At 51.2% G+C, this 21,447-nt stretch overlaps 4 non-coding genes across 4 annotated transcripts; all 4 read right to left on the bottom strand.

Moving 5' to 3' along the window:
- Positions 1-689: 689 nt before the first annotated feature.
- On the bottom strand, positions 690-877 carry LOC140407969 (U2 spliceosomal RNA). Its single transcript, XR_011939924.1, has one exon. It is a non-coding gene; the product is annotated as a U2 spliceosomal RNA (small nuclear RNA).
- Positions 878-6,462: 5,585 nt separating this feature from the next.
- On the bottom strand, positions 6,463-6,658 carry LOC140408034 (U2 spliceosomal RNA). Its single transcript, XR_011939980.1, has one exon. It is a non-coding gene; the product is annotated as a U2 spliceosomal RNA (small nuclear RNA).
- Positions 6,659-12,247: 5,589 nt separating this feature from the next.
- Positions 12,248-12,442, bottom strand: LOC140408004 (U2 spliceosomal RNA). Its single transcript, XR_011939958.1, has one exon. It is a non-coding gene; the product is annotated as a U2 spliceosomal RNA (small nuclear RNA).
- Positions 12,443-18,033: 5,591 nt separating this feature from the next.
- Positions 18,034-18,224, bottom strand: LOC140408150 (U2 spliceosomal RNA). Its single transcript, XR_011940066.1, has one exon. It is a non-coding gene; the product is annotated as a U2 spliceosomal RNA (small nuclear RNA).
- Between the last annotated feature and the right edge of the window lie 3,223 nt (positions 18,225-21,447).

Raw genomic sequence — 21,447 nt, 5'->3', positions numbered from 1 at the left:
AGACGTTCAAGAATTTGATGCACGCTGCGACGCTCTTGAAGGTGACATCAAAGAAGCCATTCTTGGGGAAGTTTTGCAAGCAGAAGATCTCTGTTGCTTTAAACCCACAGCACTCGAGCAGCACCTTCTTCACGAAGTGTTTCCGGTCCAAAGGTGACTCTCCATCCGTTTTCTTCACTGTGACTCGGACAGTGTTTCGCACGCCCCAGCCTGGTGGTCGGGATGCAGCTGCATCCATAGCTCGTACGTTGGGTGTGAAACTGTATCGGCGTTAGGCCTAAACCCGAGGTTTAGGCCAGCATGTAGATCCACCAATAGCAGCCAAGCTCCAAACGTTTCCTCTTTGACGACTTCAATCCCTCCGAGTTCTCCAATCCACGATCGTCATCGAAATCCTCAGCTTCCCTCGATCAAATGAGACTACACTTGATCTTAGCCAAAAGGCCGAGAAGCCGAGTAATGCACATTGAAGAGTGAAATGGGTGGTGAATTTCGAATGAGTTCCCTTTCGCCGTTGTGCTTGTAAGATGCGTTTGGTCATTCTTGATGACACCCCCGGGGCCAGGTAGAAGGTGAGTAGCAGCAGCCAGTTGCCGAAGCATTTTGTTGTGTGCTGGAAGAAGTGTGAATAAAGTGTATATTTGTATGTGTTTGAGCTGTTTTTTGAGTTTGAAATTCCCCATGAAGGGGTGGTGTGCACCGTTGCTGGAGATACTGCAATACCAGGTCGATGCGTGGAGTGGACGGAGCAAGCCCCTATTCCATCTCCCTGCTCCAAAAATCAATTTAATATATGGTCCCCAGATAAGGGACGTATCAGATATTAAACTGATAAGAACAGATTTTTTTTTTTTTTTTTTTTTTTTCAAAAAAATATACTTTATTCATAAAAATTTATCATCAGCATTACAGAAACATTTCAAATTGTCTTGATGTACATTTCCGGCAGGGTTACATGTTGCCTTGACTTTCTTCCATTCAATTTTGATATTGTCATACACATATCACTCTTTACATTACAATTCCTTCTTTAATATTTACACTGGCATGTTTGTTTTATACATTGGAGTGTTGATTGCCCAGACCGAGGGGCTTTACACTGTTACGCGCCTCTCGGTGTACATTTGCTGGAAAGACTTTACACTGTGGTCTTTCCCCATTGCGCCTTGGCGGCAGCTGCCCCAAGCTTGAGTGCGTCCCTCAGCACGTAGTCCTGGACCTTGGAATGTGCCAGTCTGCAACACTCGGTCGAGGACAATTCTTTGCACTGGAAGATCAGCAAGTTTCGGGCAGACCAAAGAGCGTCTTTTACCGAGTTGATGACCTTCCAGCAGCGGTTGATATTTGTCTCGGTGTGTGTCCCTGGAAACAGTCCGTAGAGCACAGAGTCCTGTGTCACAGATCTGTTTGGGATAAACCTTGACAAATACCACTGCATCTCTCTCCAGACCTTCTTTGCAAAGGCACATTCCACAAGGAGGTGTGTGACCGTCTCATTTCCCCCACAGCCACTCCGAGGGCAGCGTGCATTGGTGCAGAGCCTTCGGGTGTGCATGAAGAATCTGACAGGGAGGGCCTTTCTCACCACCAGCCAAGCTAGGTCTTGGTGCTTGTTTGAAAGTTCTGGTGATGAGGCGTTCTGCCAGATGACTCTGGCAGTCTGCTCAGGGAACCATCCAACGTCCTCCACGGTCTCCTTTTCCCTGAGGGCCTCGAGGACATTACGTGCTGACCACTGCTTCATTGCCTTGTGGTCAAAGGTGTTTTCCTTCAAAAACTTTTCCACAAAGGACAGGTGGTACGGTACGGTCCAACTACTTGGAGCGTTCCGCGGCAATGAGGCCAGGCCCATCCTTCGCAACACCGGGGACAGGTAGAACCTCAGTATGTAGTGACACTTGGTGTTTGCATACTGGGGGTCCACGCACAGCTTGATGCAGCTGGACACAAAGGTGGCCAACAGGATGAGGGAGGCGTTGGGTACGTTCCGCCCTCCCTTCTCCAGAGGTTTGTACATGGTGTCCCTTCGGACACGGTCCATCTTGGATCGCCAGATAAATTTGAAGATGGCTCGGGTGACTGCTGTGGCGTAGGGTCGGGTTATGGGCCAGACCTGCGCCACGTACAGTAGCACCGAGAGTACCTCACACCTGATGACCAGGGTTTTGCCCGCAATGGAGAGGGAGCGTTGCTCCCACCAGCCCAGTTTCTGTCTTACCTTTCCTATGCGCTCCTCCCAGTTTTTGGTGCACGCCCCAGCAGCTCCGAACCATATCCCCAGCACCTTCAGGTAATCGGACCTGACAGTGAAGGGGACAAAGGACCGGTCGGCCCAGTTCCCAAAGAACATGGCCTCGCTCTTGCCCCGGTTTACCTTGGCTCCAGAGGCCAGTTCAAACTGGTCGCAGGTGGTTAAGAGCCTGCGTACAGACGCAGGATCCGAGCAGAAGACGTCAACGTCGTCCATGTACAGGGAGGCCTTGACTTGCATGCCTCCACTGCCTGGGATCGTCACTCCTCTTATACCCGGATCCCTCCTGATGGACTCGGCAAAAGGTTCTATGCAGCACACAAAAAGGGCAGAGGAGAGAGGGCAGCCCTGCCTGACTCCAGATCTGATCTGGAACTTTTCTGATTCCCACCCATTGATTGAGACTGCGCTATAGATGTTTGTGTAGAGCAGTTTGATCCAATTGCGAATTCCCTCCCCAAACCCCATTTTGGAGAGCACATCCATCATGTAGGTGTGCGATATTCTGTCAAAAGCCTTCTCCTGGTCAAGGCTGATGAGGCAAGTGTCCACCCCCCTGTCCTGCACGTAGGCGATCGTATCCCTGAGTAGCGCGAGGCTATCAGAGATCTTCCTGCCGGGTACAGCACAGGTCTGGTCAGGGTGGATCACCGACTCCAGAGCAGACCTGACCCGATTGGCGATGACCTTTGCTAGAATTTTGTAGTCCACATTCAACAGTGAAATGGGTCGCCAATTTCGAATTTCTTCCCTTTCCCCCTTCTGTTTGTAGATGAGGGTGATGATGCCTTTCCTCATGGACTCTGACATGCTGCCCTCCAGAAGCATACTCTCGTACACTTCCAGCAGGTCTGGGCCCATCCAGTCCCACAGAGCCGAATACAACTCAACCGGTAAGCCGTCGCTTCCGGGAGTTTTACTCGTCTCGAAGGACTTGGCGGCCTTTGTCAGCTCGTCCAGAGTTAGTGGTTTGTCCAGGTTTTCCAGCTCGCTGTCGCCTATGACCTCCGTGATAGTCGACAGGAAGGTCTGGGAAACAGTGCTATCTGTTGGCTTCAGGTCATACAGTCCGGCATAAAAGGATTGGCTGATCCTCAGGATGTCAGACTGCGATGACTTTTCAGAGCCATCTTCTTCCTTCAGGCTGCTGATCACAGAGGTGTCTCTGTGCACCTTTTGGAAGAAGAAGCGTGAGCACTTTTCGTCCTGCTCCACGGAGCGGACTCTGGAGCGGAAGATAACCTTGGAGGCCTCCGAGGTGTAGAGCGAGGCTTGCTGGCTCTTCACCTCTTGGAGATCCTCCTTGACATCCACCCCCATCGACTGCAGCTGGAGCAAATTTTGCATACTTTTCTGGAGCCTGGACATGACCCCTCGTCTCTCTCTCACCTTCTGAACGCCCTTGAGGATGAAAAACCTCTTGATATTCCCCTTGATTGCTTCCCACCAGAGATGTGGGGCCTCAAAGAGGGGTTTCACGGTTCTCCAACCTTTGTAATCCCTCCTGAGTTCCTCGATGTTCTCAGGGGTCAGCAGTTTTACATTTAGCTTCCACGTCCCCCTGCCTACCCCCTGGTCTTCCTGCAGGTGGCAGTCGGCCAGTAGGAGGCAGTGGTCAGAGAAGAACACCGGCGTTACGTCGGTGGACCTGACCGTGAAAGCTCGGGACACAAAAAAGAAGTCTATCCTGGAGCGGACGGACCCGTCTGGCCGTGACCATGTGTATCTACGCTGCGCGCCGTCTGCAGGGTTGCTGCAGACGTCGAGCAGCTTGGCGTCTTTTACCGTTTCCATCAGGAGTCTGGACGTAGCGTCTAGTTTGCTGTCGGCTTTGCTGGATCGTCCAGCCGCATCGATGATGCAGTTGAAGTCACCACCCAGGATGACCGGCTTGGAGGTGGCCAACAGCAGTGGGAGTTGCTGAAGAACTGCCAGCCGCTCACTTTTTACGGCCGGGGCGTACACATTAATAAGTCTGAGAGGGGTGTTTTTGTATTTCACGTCTGCTACGAGGAGGCGCCCGCCCACCACCTCCTTAACGTCGGAGATGGTGAAGTTGCCTCCCCGCAGCAGAATACCCAGGCCGGAGGAGCGGCAGTCGTTTCCTCCTGACCAGATGGATGGCCCGTGGGACCACCAGCTCGACCAGCGCCTGTAGTTGCTGAGGTGCGGAATTCCGCACTCCTGCAGGAACAGTAGGTCAGCTTTTACATTTGCCAAATAGTTGAGTGTGGCTACACACCGCGAAGTATCTTTGATGCTTCGCACATTTATGGATGCAATTTTTAAACCCATTATAAAAAAGATAGATTTACCAGTCTCAAGAGTCCAGAGTCTATACAGTTGGCTGTTCCAGCTGTTCGATGTTCCCCAGCATGCCGGTGGTGCTCGCAAACTTTAGCACAGTTGCAGGGCTGAGAAAGCTGTTCTGGTCCGTACTGGCCCCGTGATTTTGATGCAGATGCATTGGGGGGGTGGTGTAGCCCTGGGGTTCGTCGTGGCAGTCAGTAGGTGTTGGGGTTGCAGGCCGGTCTTCACCTGGGTTGTTGCTGCTCGTTGCTATCGGGGGTTGGTCTGTGACCTTGTTTCCTTCCCGGTCGGTGGTCTGGGGGGTCTGGGCCTTCCGTTCCACGTTGGTGCTTTGCCTCTTTATTTGAGGCCGATTCTTGTCCTGTTTTCCCTCATCGGATGAGGTGTCGGCGCTAAGTGCGCCGGCTGAGAGGTGTCGCTTTTTGCCACTACCCCTCGGGGTGTTCTTCAGTTTGTTTTTTTGTTTCCGCTTTCGTTTGTCCCTGTTCACTGTTTCCCAGGGCTCTTTATTCTTTGTCCCATCCTCTTCCATTGAGTGTTCCTCATCAGATGGGGCTGGGGTTGGGTTGTCAGGAGGTGCTGGGGCCTCTTCTTTTTGTTGGGGGCCCTTTTGTTGCTTTTCCTCATTCTGAGCCGTGGTGTCTTTTTCGGTGGAGGGTGTATGCACCTCCTCTCTGGTCGCCTTTTTAACTCCGCTGCTGATGATTTCAGCGTATGTCGCCCCGCGTTTCGGGCAGGCCCTGTAAAGATGGCCGGCCTCCCCACACAGGTTGCAGCACTTGTCTTCTTTGCAGTCCTTAGTCATGTGTCCCTCCTGCCTGCAGTTCTTGCAGAAGGTCACACTGCAGTTTGCGGCAACATGCCCCGTTTTGCCACAGGTGTGGCATACTCGTGGCTGTCCCACGTAGTAGAGGTAGCCACGATTTACTCCAATAGCGAAATTGGAGGGGGGATGCAGGATGGCTCCGTTGCTGTCCGTTCTTAGGGTCACCTTGACCTGGTGCTCACTTGTCCAGATGCCGAAGGTGTCTTTCACTTGCACGCTGTCACTTTTCAGCTCAGCGTACCTGGCGAGGAACGTGAGCACATCAGATACAGGGACGTGGGGGTTGTACGTGTGCAGTGTAACAACCCGATTTCGCTGTGCCGGTAGCGTAAACAGAGGTTCCGCAGTCAGGATCGACAAGGGACTCTGGTTACCTTTCTCCTTGAAGACGTTCAAGAATTTGATGCACGCTGCGACGCTCTTGAAGGTGACATCAAAGAAGCCATTCTTGGGGAAGTTTTGCAAGCAGAAGATCTCTGTTGCTTTAAACCCACTGCACTCGAGCAGCACCTTCTTCACGAAGTGTTTCCGGTCCAAAGGTGACTCTCCATCCGTTTTCTTCACTGTGACTCGGACAGTGTTTCGCACGCCCCAGCCTGGTGGTCGGGATGCAGCTGCATCCATAGCTCGTACGTTGGGTGTGAAACTGTATCGGCGTTAGGCCTAAACCCGAGGTTTAGGCCAGCATGTAGATCCACCAATAGCAGCCAAGCTCCAAACGTTTCTTCTTTGACGACTTCAATCCCTCCGAGTTCTCCAATCCACGATCGTCATCGAAATCCTCAGCTTCCCTCGATCAAATGAGACTACACTTGATCTTAGCCAAAAGGCCGAGAAGCCGAGTAATGCACATTGAAGAGTGAAATGGGTGGTGAATTTCGAATGAGTTCCCTTTCGCCGTTGTGCTTGTAAGATGCGTTTGGTCATTCTTGATGACACCCCCGGGGCCAGGTAGAAGGTGAGTAGCAGCAGCCAGTTGCCGAAGCATTTTGTTGTGTGCTGGAAGAAGTGTGAATAAAGTGTATATTTGTATGTGTTTGAGCTGTTTTTTGAGTTTGAAATTCCCCATGAAGGGGTGGTGTGCACCATTGCTGGAGATACTGCAATACCAGGTCAATGCGTGGAGTGGACGGAGCAAGCCCCTATTCCATCTCCCTGCTCCAAAAATCAATTTAATATATGGTCCCCAGATAAGGGACATATCAGATATTAAACTGATAAGAACAGATTTTTTTTTTTTTTTTTTTTTTTTTTTTTTTTCAAAAAAATATACTTTATTCATAAAAATTTATCATGAGCATTTCAGAAACATTTCAAATTGTCTTGACTGTACATTTCCGGCAGGGTTACATGTTGCCTTGACTTTCTTTCATTCAATTTTGATATTGTCGTACACATATCACTCTTTACATTACAATTCCTTCTTAAATATTTACAGTGGCATGTTTGTTTTATACATTGGAGTGTTGATTGCCCAGACCGAGGGGCTTTACACTGTTACGCGCCCCTCGGTGTACATTTGCTGGAAAGACTTTACACTGTGGTCTTTCCCCATTGCGCCTTGGCGGCAGCTGCCCCAAGCTTGAGTGCGTCCCTCAGCACGTAGTCCTGGACCTTGGAATGTGCCAGTCTGCAACACTCGGTCGAGGACAATTCTTTGCACTGGAAGATCAGCAAGTTTCGGGCAGACCAAAGAGCGTCTTTTACCGAGTTGATGACCTTCCAGCAGCAGTTGATATTTGTCTCGGTGTGTGTCCCTGGAAACAGTCCGTAGAGCACAGAGTCCTGTGTCACAGATCTGTTTGGGATAAACCTTGACAAATACCACTGCATCTCTCTCCAGACCTTCTTTGCAAAGGCACATTCCACAAGGAGGTGTGTGACCGTCTCATTTCCCCCACAGCCCCTCCGAGGGCAGCGTGCATTGGTGCAGAGCCTTCGGGTGTGCATGAAGAATCTGACAGGGAGGGCCCTTCTCACCACCAGCCAAGCTAGGTCTTGGTGCTTGTTTGAAAGTTCTGGTGATGAGGCGTTCTGCCAGATGACTCTGGCAGTCTGCTCAGGGAACCATCCAACGTCCTCCACGGTCTCCTTTTCCCTGAGGGCCTCGAGGACATTACGTGCTGACCACTGCTTCATTGCCTTGTGGTCAAAGGTGTTTTTCTTCAAAAACTTTTCCACGAAGGACAGGTGGTACGGTACGGTCCAACTACTTGGAGCGTTCCGCGGCAATGAGGCCAGGCCCATCCTTCGCAACACCGGGGACAGGTAGAACCTCAGTATGTAGTGACACTTGGTGTTTGCATACTGGGGGTCCACGCACAGCTTGATGCAGCTGGACACAAAGGTGGCCAGCAGGATGAGGGAGGCGTTGGGTACGTTCCGCCCTCCCTTCTCCAGAGGTTTGTACATGGTGTCCCTTCGGACACGGTCCATCTTGGATCGCCAGATAAATTTGAAGATGGCCCGGGTGACTGCTGTGGCGTAGGGTCGGGTTATGGGCCAGACCTGCGCCACGTACAGTAGCACCGAGAGTACCTCACACCTGATGACCAGGGTTTTGCCCGCAATGGAGAGGGAGCGTTGCTCCCACCAGCCCAGTTTCTGTCTTACCTTTCCTATGCGCTCCTCCCAGTTTTTGGTGCACGCCCCAGCAGCTCCGAACCATATCCCCAGCACCTTCAGGTAATCGGACCTGACAGTGAAGGGGACAAAGGACCGGTCGGCCCAGTTCCCAAAGAACATGGCCTCGCTCTTGCCCCGGTTTACCTTGGCTCCAGAGGCCAGTTCAAACTGGTCGCAGGTGGTCAAGAGCCTACGTACAGACGCAGGATCCGAGCAGAAGACGGCAACGTCGTCCATGTACAGGGAGGCCTTGACTTGCATGCCTCCACTGCCTGGGATCGTCACTCCTCTTATCCCCGGATCCCTCCTGATGGACTCGGCAAAAGGTTCTATGCAGCACACAAAAAGGGCAGAGGAGAGAGGGCAGCCCTGCCTGACTCCAGATCTGATCTGGAACTTTTCTGATTCCCACCCATTGATTGAGACTGCGCTATAGATGTTTGTGTAGAGCAGTTTGATCCAATTGCGAATTCCCTCCCCAAACCCCATTTTGGAGAGCACATCCATCATGTAGGTGTGCGATATTCTGTCAAAAGCCTTCTCCTGGTCAAGGCTGATGAGGCAAGTGTCCACCCCCCTGTCCTGCACGTAGGCGATCGTATCCCTGAGTAGCGCGAGGCTATCAGAGATCTTCCTGCCGGGTACAGCACAGGTCTGGTCAGGGTGGATCACCGACTCCAGAGCAGACCTGACCCGATTGGCGATGACCTTTGCTAGAATTTTGTAGTCCACATTCAACAGTGAAATGGGTCGCCAATTTCGAATTTCTTCCCTTTCCCCCTTCTGCTTGTAGATGAGGGTGATGATGCCTTTCCTCATGGACTCTGACATGCTGCCTTCCAGAAGCATACTCTCGTACACTTCCAGCAGGTCTGGGCCCATCCAGTCCCACAGAGCCGAATACAACTCAACCGGTAAGCCGTCGCTTCCGGGAGTTTTACTCGTCTCGAAGGACTTGGCGGCCTTTGTCAGCTCGTCCAGAGTTAGTGGTTTGTCCAGGTTTTCCAGCTCGCTGTCGCCTATGACCTCCGTGATAGTCGACAGGAAGGTCTGGGAAACAGTGCTATCTGTTGGCTTCAGGTCATACAGTTCGGCATAAAAGGATTGGCTGATCCTCAGGATGTCAGACTGCGATGACTTTTCAGAGCCATCTTCTTCCTTCAGGCTGCTGATCACAGAGGTGTCTCTGTGCACCTTTTGGAAGAAGAAGCGTGAGCACTTTTCGTCCTGCTCCACGGAGCGGACTCTGGAACGGAAGATAACCTTGGAGGCCTCCGAGGTGTAGAGCGAGGCTTGCTGGCTCTTCACCTCTTGGAGATCCTCCTTGACATCCACCCCCATCGACTGCAGCTGGAGCAAATTTTGCATACTTTTCTGGAGCCTGGACATGACCCCTCGTCTCTCTCTCACCTTTTGAACGCCCTTGAGGATGAAAAACCTCTTGATATTCCCCTTGATTGCTTCCCACCAGAGATGTGGGGCCTCAAAGAGGGGTTTCACGGTTCTCCAACCTTTGTAATCCCTCCTGAGTTCCTCGATGTTCTCAGGGGTCAGCAGTTTTACATTTAGCTTCCACGTCCCCCTGCCTACCCCCTGGTCTTCCTGCAGGTGGCAGTCGGCCAGTAGGAGGCAGTGGTCAGAGAAGAACACTGGCGTTACGTCGGTGGACCTGACCGTGAAAGCTCGGGACACAAAAAAGAAGTCTATCCTGGAGCGGACGGACCCGTCTGGCCGTGACCATGTGTATCTACGCTGCGCGCCGTCTGCAGGGTTGCTGCAGACGTCGAGCAGCTTGGCGTCTTTTACCGTTTCCATCAGGAGTCTGGACGTAGCGTCTAGTTTGCTGTCGGCTTTGCTGGATCGTCCAGCCGCATCGATGATGCAGTTGAAGTCACCACCCAGGATGACCGGCTTGGAGGTGGCCAACAGCAGTGGGAGTTGCTGAAGAACTGCCAGCCGCTCACTTTTTACGGCCGGGGCGTACACATTAATAAGTCTGAGAGGGGTGTTTTTGTATTTCACGTCTGCTACGAGGAGGCGCCCGCCCACCACCTCCTTAACGTCGGAGATGGTGAAGTTGCCTCCCCGCAGCAGAATACCCAGGCCGGAGGAGCGGCAGTCGTTTCCTCCTGACCAGATGGATGGCCCGTGGGACCACCAGCTCGACCAGCGCCTGTAGTTGCTGAGGTGCGGAATTCCGCACTCCTGCAGGAACAGTAGGTCAGCTTTTACATTTGCCAAATAGTCGAGTGTGGCTACACACCGCGAAGTATCTTTGATGCTTCGCACATTTATGGATGCAATTTTTAAACCCATTATAAAAAAGATAGATTTACCAGTCTCAAGAGTCCAGAGTCTATACAGTTGGCTGTTCCAGCTGTTCGATGTTCCCCAGCATGCCGGTGGTGCTCGCAAACTTTAGCACAGTTGCAGGGCTGAGAAAGCTGTTCTGGTCCGTACTGGCCCCGTGATTTTGATGCAGATGCATTGGGGGGGTGATGTAGCCCTGGCGTTCGTCATGGCAGTCAGTAGGTGTTGGGGTTGCAGGCCGGTCTTCACCTGGGTTGTTGCTGCTCGTTGCTATCGGGGGTTGGTCTGTGACCTTGTTTGCTTCCCGGTCGGTGGTCTGGGGGGTCTGTGCCTTCCGTTCCACGTTGGTGCTTTGCCTCTTTATTTGAGGCCGATTCTTGTCCTGTTTTCCCTCATCGGATGAGGTGTCGGCGCTAAGTGCGCCGGCTGAGAGGTGTCGCTTTTTGCCACTACCCCTCGGGGGGTTCTTCAGTTTGTTTTTTTGTTTCCGCTTTCGTTTGTCCCTGTTCACTGTTTCCCAGGGCTCTTTATTCTTTGTCCCATCCTCTTCCTCTTCCATTGAGTGTTCCTCATCAGATGGGGCTGGGGTTGGGTTGTCAGGAGGTGCTGGGGCCTCTTCTTTTTGTTGGGGGCCCTTTTGTTGCTTTTCCTCATTCTGAGCCGTGGTGTCTTTTTCGGTGGAGGGTGTATGCACCTCCTCTCTGGTCGCCTTTTTAACTCCGCTGCTGATGATTTCTGCGTATGTTGCCCCGCGTTTCGGGCAGGCCCTGTAAAGATGGCCGGCCTCCCCACACAGGTTGCAGCACTTGTCTTCTTTGCAGTCCTTAGTCATGTGTCCCTCCTGCCTGCAGTTCTTGCAGAAGGTCACACTGCAGTTTGCGGCAACATGCCCCGTTTTGCCACAGGTGTGGCATACACGTGGCTGTCCCACGTAGTAGAGGTAGCCACGATTTACTCCAATAGCGAAATTGGAGGGGGGATGCAGGATGGCTCCGTTGCTGTCCGTTCTTAGGGTCACCTTGACCTGGTGCTCACTTGTCCAGATGCCGAAGGTGTCTTTCACTTGCACGCTGTCACTTTTCAGCTCAGCGTACCTGGCGAGGAACGTGAGCACATCAGATACAGGGACGTGGGGGTTGTACGTGTGCAGTGTAACAACCCGATTTCGCTGTGCCGGTAGCGTAAACAGAGGTTCCGCAGTCAGGATCGACAAGGGACTCTGGTTACCTTTTTCCTTGAAGACGTTCAAGAATTTGATGCACGCTGCGACGCTCTTGAAGGTGACATCAAAGAAACCATTCTTGGGGAAGTTTTGCAAGCAGAAGATCTCTGTTGCTTTAAACCCACAGCACTCGAGCAGCACCTTCTTCACGAAGTGTTTCCGGTCCAAAGGTGACTCTCCATCCGTTTTCTTCACTGTGACTCGGACAGTGTTTCGCACGCCCCAGCCTGGTGGTCGGGATGCAGCTGCATCCATAGCTCGTACGTTGGGTGTGAAACTGTATCGGCGTTAGGCCTAAACCCGAGGTTTAGGCCAGCATGTAGATCCACCAATAGCAGCCAAGCTCCAAACGTTTCTTCTTTGGCGACTTCAATCCCTCCAAGTTCTCCAATCCACGATCGTCATCGAAATCCTCAGCTTCCCTCGATCAAATGAGACTACACTTGATCTTAGCCAAAAGGCCGAGAAGCCGAGTAATGCACATTCAAGAGTGAAATGGGTGGTCACTTTCGAATGAGTTCCCTTTCGCCGTTGTGCTTGTAAGATGCGTTTGGTCATTCTTCATGACACCGGGGCCAGGTAGAAGGTGAGTTGCAGCAGCCACTTGCCAAAGCATTTTGTTGTGTGCTGAAAGAAGTGTGAATAAAGTGTATATTTGTATGTGTTTGAGCTGTTTTTTGAGTTTGAAATTCCCCATGAAGGGGTGGTGTGCACCGTTGCTGGAGATACTGCAATACCAGGTCGATGCATGGAGTGGACGGAGCAAGCCCCTATTCCATCTCCCTGCTCCAAAAATCAATTTAATATATGGTCCCCAGATAAGGGACATATCAGATATTAAACTGATAAGAACAGATTTTTTTTTTTTTTTTTTTTTTTTTTTTTTTCAAAAAAATATACTTTATTCATAAAAATTTATCATGAGCATTACAGAAACATTTCAAATTGTCTTGACTGTACATTTCCGGCAGGGTTACATGTTGCCTTGACTTTCTTTCATTCAATTTTGATATTGTCGTACACATATCACTCTTTACATTACAATTCCTTCTTAAATATTTACATTGTCATGTTTGTTTTATACATTGGAGTGTTGGTTGCCCAGACCGAGGGGCTTTACACTGTTACGCGCCCCTCGGTGTACATTTGCTGGAAAGACTTTACACTGTGGTCTTTCCCCATTGCGCCTTGGCGGCAGCTGCCCCAAGCTTGAGTGCGTCCCTCAGCACGTAGTCCTGGACCTTGGAATGTGCCAGTCTGCAACACTCGGTCGAGGACAATTCTTTGCACTGGAAGATCAGCAAGTTTCGGGCAGACCAAAGAGCGTCTTTTACCGAGTTGATGACCTTCCAGCAGCAGTTGATATTTGTCTCGGTGTGTGTCCCTGGAAACAGTCCGTAGAGCACAGAGTCCTGTGTCACAGATCTGTTTGGGATAAACCTTGACAAATACCACTGCATCTCTCTCCAGACCTTCTTTGCAAAGGCACATTCCACAAGGAGGTGTGTGACCGTCTCATTTCCCCCACAGCCACTCCGAGGGCAGCGTGCATTGGTGCAGAGCCTTCGGGTGTGCATGAAGAATCTGACAGGGAGGACCCTTCTCACCACCAGCCAAGCTAGGTCTTGGTGCTTGTTTGAAAGTTCTGGTGATGAGGCGTTCTGCCAGATGACTCTGGCAGTCTGCTCAGGGAACCATCCAACGTCCTCCACGGTCTCCTTTTCCCTGAGGGCCTCGAGGACATTACGTGCTGACCACTGCTTCATTGCCTTGTGGTCAAAGGTGTTTTCCTTCAAAAACTTTTCCACAAAGGACAGGTGGTACGGTACGGTCCAACTACTTGGAGCGTTCCGCGGCAATGAGGCCAGGCCCATCCTTCGCAACACCGGGGACAGGTAGAACCTCAGTATGTAGTGACACTTGGTGTTTGCATACTGGGGGTCCACGCACAGCTTGATGCAGCTGGACACAAAGGTGGCCAGCAGGATGAGGGAGGCGTTGGGTACGTTCCGCCCTCCCTTCTCCAGAGGTTTGTACATGGTGTCCCTTCGGACACGGTCCATCTTGGATCGCCAGATAAATTTGAAGATGGCCCGGGTGACTGCTGTGGCGTAGGGTCGGGTTATGGGCCAGACCTGCGCCACGTACAGTAGCACCGAGAGTACCTCACACCTGATGACCAGGGTTTTGCCCGCAATGGAGAGGGAGCGTTGCTCCCACCAGCCCAGTTTCTGTCTTACCTTTCCTATGCGCTCCTCCCAGTTTTTGGTGCACGCCCCAGCAGCTCCGAACCATATCCCCAGCACCTTCAGGTAATCGGACCTGACAGTGAAGGGGACAAAGGACCGGTCGGCCCAGTTCCCAAAGAACATGGCCTCGCTCTTGCCCCGGTTTACCTTGGCTCCAGAGGCCAGTTCAAACTGGTCGCAGGTGGTTAAGAGCCTGCGTACAGACGCAGGATCCGAGCAGAAGACGGCAACGTCGTCCATGTACAGGGAGGCCTTGACTTGCATGCCTCCACTGCCTGGGATCGTCACTCCTCTTATACCCGGATCCCTCCTGATGGACTCGGCAAAAGGTTCTATGCAGCACACAAAAAGGGCAGAGGAGAGAGGGCAGCCCTGCCTGACTCCAGATCTGATCTGGAACTTTTCTGATTCCCACCCATTGATTGAGACTGCGCTATAGATGTTTGTGTAGAGCAGTTTGATCCAATTGCGAATTCCCTCCCCAAACCCCATTTTGGAGAGCACATCCATCATGTAGGTGTGCGATATTCTGTCAAAAGCCTTCTCCTGGTCAAGGCTGATGAGGCAAGTGTCCACCCCCCTGTCCTGCACGTAGGCGATCGTATCCCTGAGTAGCGCGAGGCTATCAGAGATCTTCCTGCCGGGTACAGCACAGGTCTGGTCAGGGTGGATCACCGACTCCAGAGCAGACCTGACCCGATTGGCGATGACCTTTGCTAGAATTTTGTAGTCCACATTCAACAGTGAAATGGGTCGCCAATTTCGAATTTCTTCCCTTTCCCCCTTCTGTTTGTAGATGAGGGTGATGATGCCTTTCCTCATGGACTCTGACATGCTGCCTTCCAGAAGCATACTCTCGTACACTTCCAGCAGGTCTGGGCCCATCCAGTCCCACAGAGCCGAATACAACTCAACCGGTAAGCCGTCGCTTCCGGGAGTTTTACTCGTCTCGAAGGACTTGGCGGCCTTTGTCAGCTCGTCCAGAGTTAGTGGTTTGTCCAGGTTTTCCAGCTCGCTGTCGCCTATGACCTCCGTGATAGTCGACAGGAAGGTCTGGGAAACAGTGCTATCTGTTGGCTTCAGGTCATACAGTCCGGCATAAAAGGATTGGCTGATCCTCAGGATGTCAGACTGCGATGACTTTTCAGAGCCATCTTCTTCCTTCAGGCTGCTGATCACAGAGGTGTCTCTGTGCACCTTTTGGAAGAAGAAGCGTGAGCACTTTTCGTCCTGCTCCACGGAGCGGACTCTGGAACGGAAGATAACCTTGGAGGCCTCCGAGGTGTAGAGCGAGGCTTGCTGGCTCTTCACCTCTTGGAGATCCTCCTTGACATCCACCCCCATCGACTGCAGCTGGAGCAAATTTTGCATACTTTTCTGGAGCCTGGACATGACCCCTCGTCTCTCTCTCACCTTTTGAACGCCCTTGAGGATGAAAAACCTCTTGATATTCCCCTTGATTGCTTCCCACCAGAGATGTGGGGCCTCAAAGAGGGGTTTCACGGTTCTCCAACCTTTGTAATCCCTCCTGAGTTCCTCGATGTTCTCAGGGGTCAGCAGTTTTACATTTAGCTTCCACGTCCCCCTGCCTACCCCCTGGTCTTCCTGCAGGTGGCAGTCGGCCAGTAGGAGGCAGTGGTCAGAGAAGAACACCGGCGTTACGTCGGTGGACCTGACCGTGAAAGCTCGGGACACAAAAAAGAAGTCTATCCTGGAGCGGACGGACCCATCCGGCCGTGACCATGTATATCTACGCTGCGCGCCGTCTGCAGGGTTGCTGCAGACGTCGAGCAGCTTGGCGTCTTTTACCGTTTCCATCAGGAGTCTGGACGTAGCGTCTAGTTTGCTGTCGGCTTTGCTGGATCGTCCAGCCGCATCGATGATGCAGTTGAAGTCACCACCCAGGATGACCGGCTTGGAGGTGGCCAACAGCAGTGGGAGTTGCTGAAGAACTGCCAGCCGCTCACTTTTTACGGCCGGGGCGTACACATTAATAAGTCTGAGAGGGGTGTTTTTGTATTTCACGTCTGCTACGAGGAGGCGCCCGCCCACCACCTCCTTAACGTCGGAGATGGTGAAGTTGCCTCCCCGCAGCAGAATACCCAGGCCGGAGGAGCGGCAGTCGTTTCCTCCTGACCAGATGGATGGCCCGTGGGACCACCAGCTCGACCAGCGCCTGTAGTTGCTGAGGTGCGGAATTCCGCACTCCTGCAGGAACAGTAGGTCAGCTTTTACATTTGCCAAATAGTTGAGTGTGGCTACACACCGCGAAGTATCTTTGATGCTTCGCACATTTATGGATGCAATTTTTAAACCCATTATAAAAAGGATAGATTTACCAGTCTCAAGAGTCCAGAGTCTATACAGTTGGCTGTTCCAGCTGTTCGATGTTCCCCAGCATGCCGGTGGTGCTCGCAAACTTTAGCACAGTTGCAGGGCTGAGAAAGCTGTTCTGGTCCGTACTGGCCCCGTGATTTTGATGCAGATGCATTGGGGGGGTGATGTAGCCCTGGCGTTCGTCATGGCAGTCAGTAGGTGTTGGGGTTGCAGGCCGGTCTTCACCTGGGTTGTTGCTGCTCGTTACTATCGGGGGTTGGTCTGTGACCTTGTTTCCTTCCCGGTCGGTGGTCTGGGGGGTCTGTGCCTTCCGTTCCACGTTGGTGCTTTGCCTCTTTATTTGAGGCCGATTCTTGTCCTGTTTTCCCTCATCGGATGAGGTGTCGGCGCTAAGTGCGCCGGCTGAGAGGTGTCGCTTTTTGCCACTACCCCTCGGGGGGTTCTTCAGTTTGTTTTTTTGTTTCCGCTTTCGTTTGTCCCTGTTCACTGTTTCCCAGGGCTCTTTATTCTTTGTCCCATCCTCTTCCTCTTCCATTGAGTGTTCCTCATCAGATGGGGCTGGGGTTGGGTTGTCAGGAGGTGCTGGGGCCTCTTCTTTTTGTTGGGGGCCCTTTTGTTGCTTTTCCTCATTCTGAGCCGTGGTGTCTTTTTCGGTGGAGGGTGTATGCACCTCCTCTCTGGTCGCCTTTTTAACTCCGCTGCTGATGATTTGAGCGTATGTCGCCCCGCGTTTCGGGCAGGCCCTGTAAAGATGGCCGGCCTCCCCACACAGGTTGCAGCACTTGTCTTCTTTGCAGTCCTTAGTCATGTGTCCCTCCTGCCTGCAGTTCTTGCAGAAGGTCACACTGCAGTTTGCGGCAACATGCCCCGTTTTGCCACAGGTGTGGCATACTCGTGGCTGTCCCACGTAGTAGAGGTAGCCACGATTTACTCCAATAGCGAAATTGGAGGGGGGATGCAGGATGGCTCCGTTGCTGTCCGTTCTTAGGGTCACCTTGACCTGGTGCTCACTTGTCCAGATGCCGAAGGTGTCTTTCACTTGCACGCTGTCACTTTTCAGCTCAGCGTACCTGGCGAGGAACGTGAGCACATCAGATACAGGGACGTGGGGGTTGTACGTGTGCAGTGTAACAACCCGATTTCGCTGTGCCGGTAGCGTAAACAGAGGTTCCGCAGTCAGGATCGACAAGGGACTCTGGTTACCTTTTTCCTTGAAGACGTTCAAGAATTTGATGCACGCTGCGACGCTCTTGAAGGTGACATCAAAGAAACCATTCTTGGGGAAGTTTTGCAAGCAGAAGATCTCTGTTGCTTTAAACCCACAGCACTCGAGCAGCACCTTCTTCACGAAGTGTTTCCGGTCCAAAGGTGACTCTCCATCCGTTTTCTTCACTGTGACTCGGACAGTGTTTCGCACGCCCCAGCCTGGTGGTCGGGATGCAGCTGCATCCATAGCTCGTACGTTGGGTGTGAAACTGTATCGGCGTTAGGCCTAAACCCGAGGTTTAGGCCAGCATGTAGATCCACCAATAGCAGCCAAGCTCCAAACGTTTCTTCTTTGACGACTTCAATCCCTCCGAGTTCTCCAATCCACGATCGTCATCGAAATCCTCAGCTTCCCTCGATCAAATGAGACTACACTTGATCTTAGCCAAAAGGCCGAGAAGCGGAGTAATGCACATTGAAGAGTGAAATGGGTGGTGAATTTCGAATGAGTTCCCTTTCGCCGTTGTGCTTGTAAGATGCGTTTGGTCATTCTTCATGACACCCCGGGGCCAGGTAGATGGTGAGTAGCAGCAGCCAGTTGCCAAAGGATTTTGTTGTGTGCTGAAAGAACTGTGAATAAAGTGTATATTTGTATGTGTTTGAGCTGTTTTTTGAGTTTGAAATTCCCCATGAAGGGTTGGTGTGCACCGTTGCTGTAGATACTGCAATACCAGGTCGATGCGTGGAGTGGACGGAGCAAGCCCCTATTCCATCTCCCTGCTCCAAAAATCAATTTAATATATGGTCCCCAGATAAGGGACGTATCAGATATTAAACTGATAAGAACAGATACTACACTTGATCTTAGCCAAAAGGCCGAGAAGCGATGGCCAATGTTCTTGAGTTGCCCGAGTGCCATATGCCCTCCCTCTTTTACAGCACGCTGACAGCATTCCAAAGACTCTTCGATGAAAGCACTGACACTTTCACTCTTGCCACATTGCTCCTGGCCTTTGCCATTGAAACAGGAGATTCATATTGACAGAACCTGCCTCTTTTCCCCTTTGTCAATCAGACTGCATGACAGTTATGTAAATGAGCAGTACTCCACCTATCCACACGTACGTCACTGTCACCGCTGCGGAGCAAGCTTTTGAAAACACTTGCATGTCTTGCCAGTGAGAATGCAGCAGCAGCAACCTGCCTTTTCCCCGTGGCCCTGCAAATATTTTCCCTTCAGATAATTATCCCATTGTCTTTTGAAAGGCAGGCTTGAAACTGCCCACAGCACCCTCTCTCAGGCAGTGCATTGCAGATTCTTGTTTTAAAAATATATTTATTAAAGTTTTTTAACAACACAATTTTTTCCCCTTACAAACAATAACCCCCCCCTCCGTAACAAAATCGCACTGAGCAAGATATATACATGGCAAAATGGTATATTTACATAGCTTTATACACTGGCTCTCGCCCGCACGTGCCAGTTTCCCCCACCCTCCATGTTATCTCCTGCTCATCCATCCCCTCAAACAATCTCTCGTTCCCCCCTCCCCTCCGCCCCCCCCCAGTGTTGCTGCTGACCGACCTTCCTCTAACGCTCCGCGAGGTAGTCTAGGAACGGTTGCCACCGCCTGCAGAACCCTCTCAGGGCAAACTTAATCCTCTCCAGCTTTCTGAACCCAGTGCATTGCAGATTCTAACCACTCGAGCCAGGCAGGAAGATTTCCCCTCACGCCCAAAGACTGTATCATGAAAGGAATTCTGCTAGCCCAAGTCTCGCTCGCTCCTGTGATACTGGTTTTGGCTTGTTAAACGAGGCCCTCTTGTTGAAACCATTGTGTGAGAACAGTCAATGTTTAGGCCATTCGCACCATTATTGGACATCAGCTCCTGCGAACGGCAGCCTTTGTTCAAAGCTGGCTGCAGCAGACAAACTGTCTGTTGGCTCAATTGTGTTAGTGTAGCTGGACTGCTTTTGTCATACAAGGTGACTTACACGCCAGGATCTTTGAGATGTTAGCCATTGTTCACTTTTTTTTTTAAATGTCATTCGGATTTTAACATAAATCGTGCAGATAGGTAAACGGGTACGATATAATTGGGATTACGGTGACCAAGGATGGGAACTGAATGTCCCTGGGTATTCAGTATTTCGGAAGGACAGGCATAGAAGAAAAGGTGGTGGCGTGGCCCTGCTGGTTAAAGCGGAAATGAACACAATGGTGAGAAAGGATATTAGCTTTGACAATGTGGAGTCTGTATGGGTGGAGTTGAGAAATACCAAGGGGCAAAAAACATTAGAAGAGAAAATGCTGGAAAATCTCAGCAGGTCTGGCAGGGAGAGAAAAGAGCTAACGTCCCGAGTCCAGGTGATCCCCCGCCAAAGCCCAAAGAGCTTTGACAAAGGGTCACCCAGACCCAAAACATCATCTCTCCCCGCACCCCCCCCCCCGCCCCACAGATGCCGCCAGTTCCTTGATTGTCAAGGTATCACGGTTCAAGAGTTCAGATTCTCACTGGGGCTTCACATTTGAAATGAAAATGAAAATCGCTTATTGTCACAAGTAGGCTTCAAATGAAGTTACTGTGAAAAGCTCCTAGTCGCCACATTCCAGCGCCTGTTCGGGGAGACTGGTACGGGAATTGAACCGTGATGCGGGGACCTGGAAACCTTAGAAAAAGTTGCATTCCTGGGATGGAGTGACCCCCCTCCCCCGCTAAAGGTTCATCCCAGAGAACATCGATCAAGCTGAAAGTGAAAACAAATGTGCAAAAGAAAAATCAGTTGGAGCAACTTTTGTTTTATTTACAGTAGAAATGGTTCTTACTTCACAGCTATTCAGGGAGAGGTTTGAAATCAATGTCCAGAAGAAAGTTTTGTAATGGATGAATAATTTTGGCCACTATTGAAGGAGATGTGTGCCAAAAATGAGACTGAAGGGTCAGTGTGACAATCATTGCCTCACCCTTCACATTCCCATTGGTGGGAATTGTTATTCAAACTCTTTATAAATGGGCAGTACAGTGGGTTAGCCCTGCTACCTCACGGCGCCGAGGTCCCAGGTTCAATCCCGGCTCTGGTCATTATCCGTGTGGAGTTTGCACATTCTCCCTGTGTTTGCGTGAGTTTCGCCCACACAACCCAAAAGATGTGCAGGTTCGGTGGATTGGCCATGCAAAATTGCCCATAGGTTAGATGGGGTTACTGGTTTATGGGAATAGGGTGGGGGTGTGGGCTTAAGAGGGGTGTGCTTTCCAAGAGCCGGTGCAGACTCGATGGGCCGAATGGCCACCTTTGGCACTGTAAATTCTATGATGTCAGTTTCCTCTTGCGTGCAGCTTTTTTGTCCGTGTTTGGATCGCGGCTGTAATTGGGTGAGGAGCTGAGTGACCTGGTGGAACCAAACTGAGTGTCAGCGAGCAGGTTATTGCTGAGCAAGTGCTGCTTGATAGAGCCGTCATCAACACCTTCAGAATAATTACTCATCATCAATATCAGAACAGCAAATATATTTGACAGGCCCAGATGCGGGTTAATTTTATAACCCACCTATACTATGTCCACTGACACTTTCAATCACTTCAGTTTAATCTGTTTCAGTATTTAACACACATTCAGGAGAAATCAAGCGACACCGTCAGAGGGTTCCTTACATTTTGGATCATCGTGTTGCTCTATGTGTGGGTCTATGTATTCATGCTGTGCTCAAGTGGCAGCGCCTCGGAGAACAACTGCCTCTGCTCAGAAGTCTGTGGTTTACCTTGTGTAGAGTAAAGGGTTAACTCAAACACCAGCGGAAGGAACTATGTCAATGTCACTCGTTGAGGGGAAGCTGAATGAGTGGTATCTTAGAGAGTAACTCCAGCGATGTCCTGCCCTGACTTTTTTTTTATTAAGGTATTTTTGGCATTGTAAACAGTTACAGTAATGTGCAAATATCAACCCAAAAGAGAAACATAGTGCAAAAGACCAAACCTCTCTCGTAAACAGTACCCGCCTATTTATCCCTTCCATTCTACTCTAATCTACCCCCTCCCGCCCCTGCTGACGTTTAATTCCCCGCGAAGAAGTCAATGAATGGTTGCCACCTTCGGGCGAACCCTAATACAG

The sequence above is a fragment of the Scyliorhinus torazame genome, chromosome 2, assembly GCF_047496885.1.
Source record: "Scyliorhinus torazame isolate Kashiwa2021f chromosome 2, sScyTor2.1, whole genome shotgun sequence".
Taxonomy (NCBI): domain Eukaryota; kingdom Metazoa; phylum Chordata; class Chondrichthyes; order Carcharhiniformes; family Scyliorhinidae; genus Scyliorhinus; species Scyliorhinus torazame.
The sequence above is the reverse complement of the archived record's forward strand: the minus strand, read 5'-3'. Positions and strand labels throughout refer to the sequence as shown.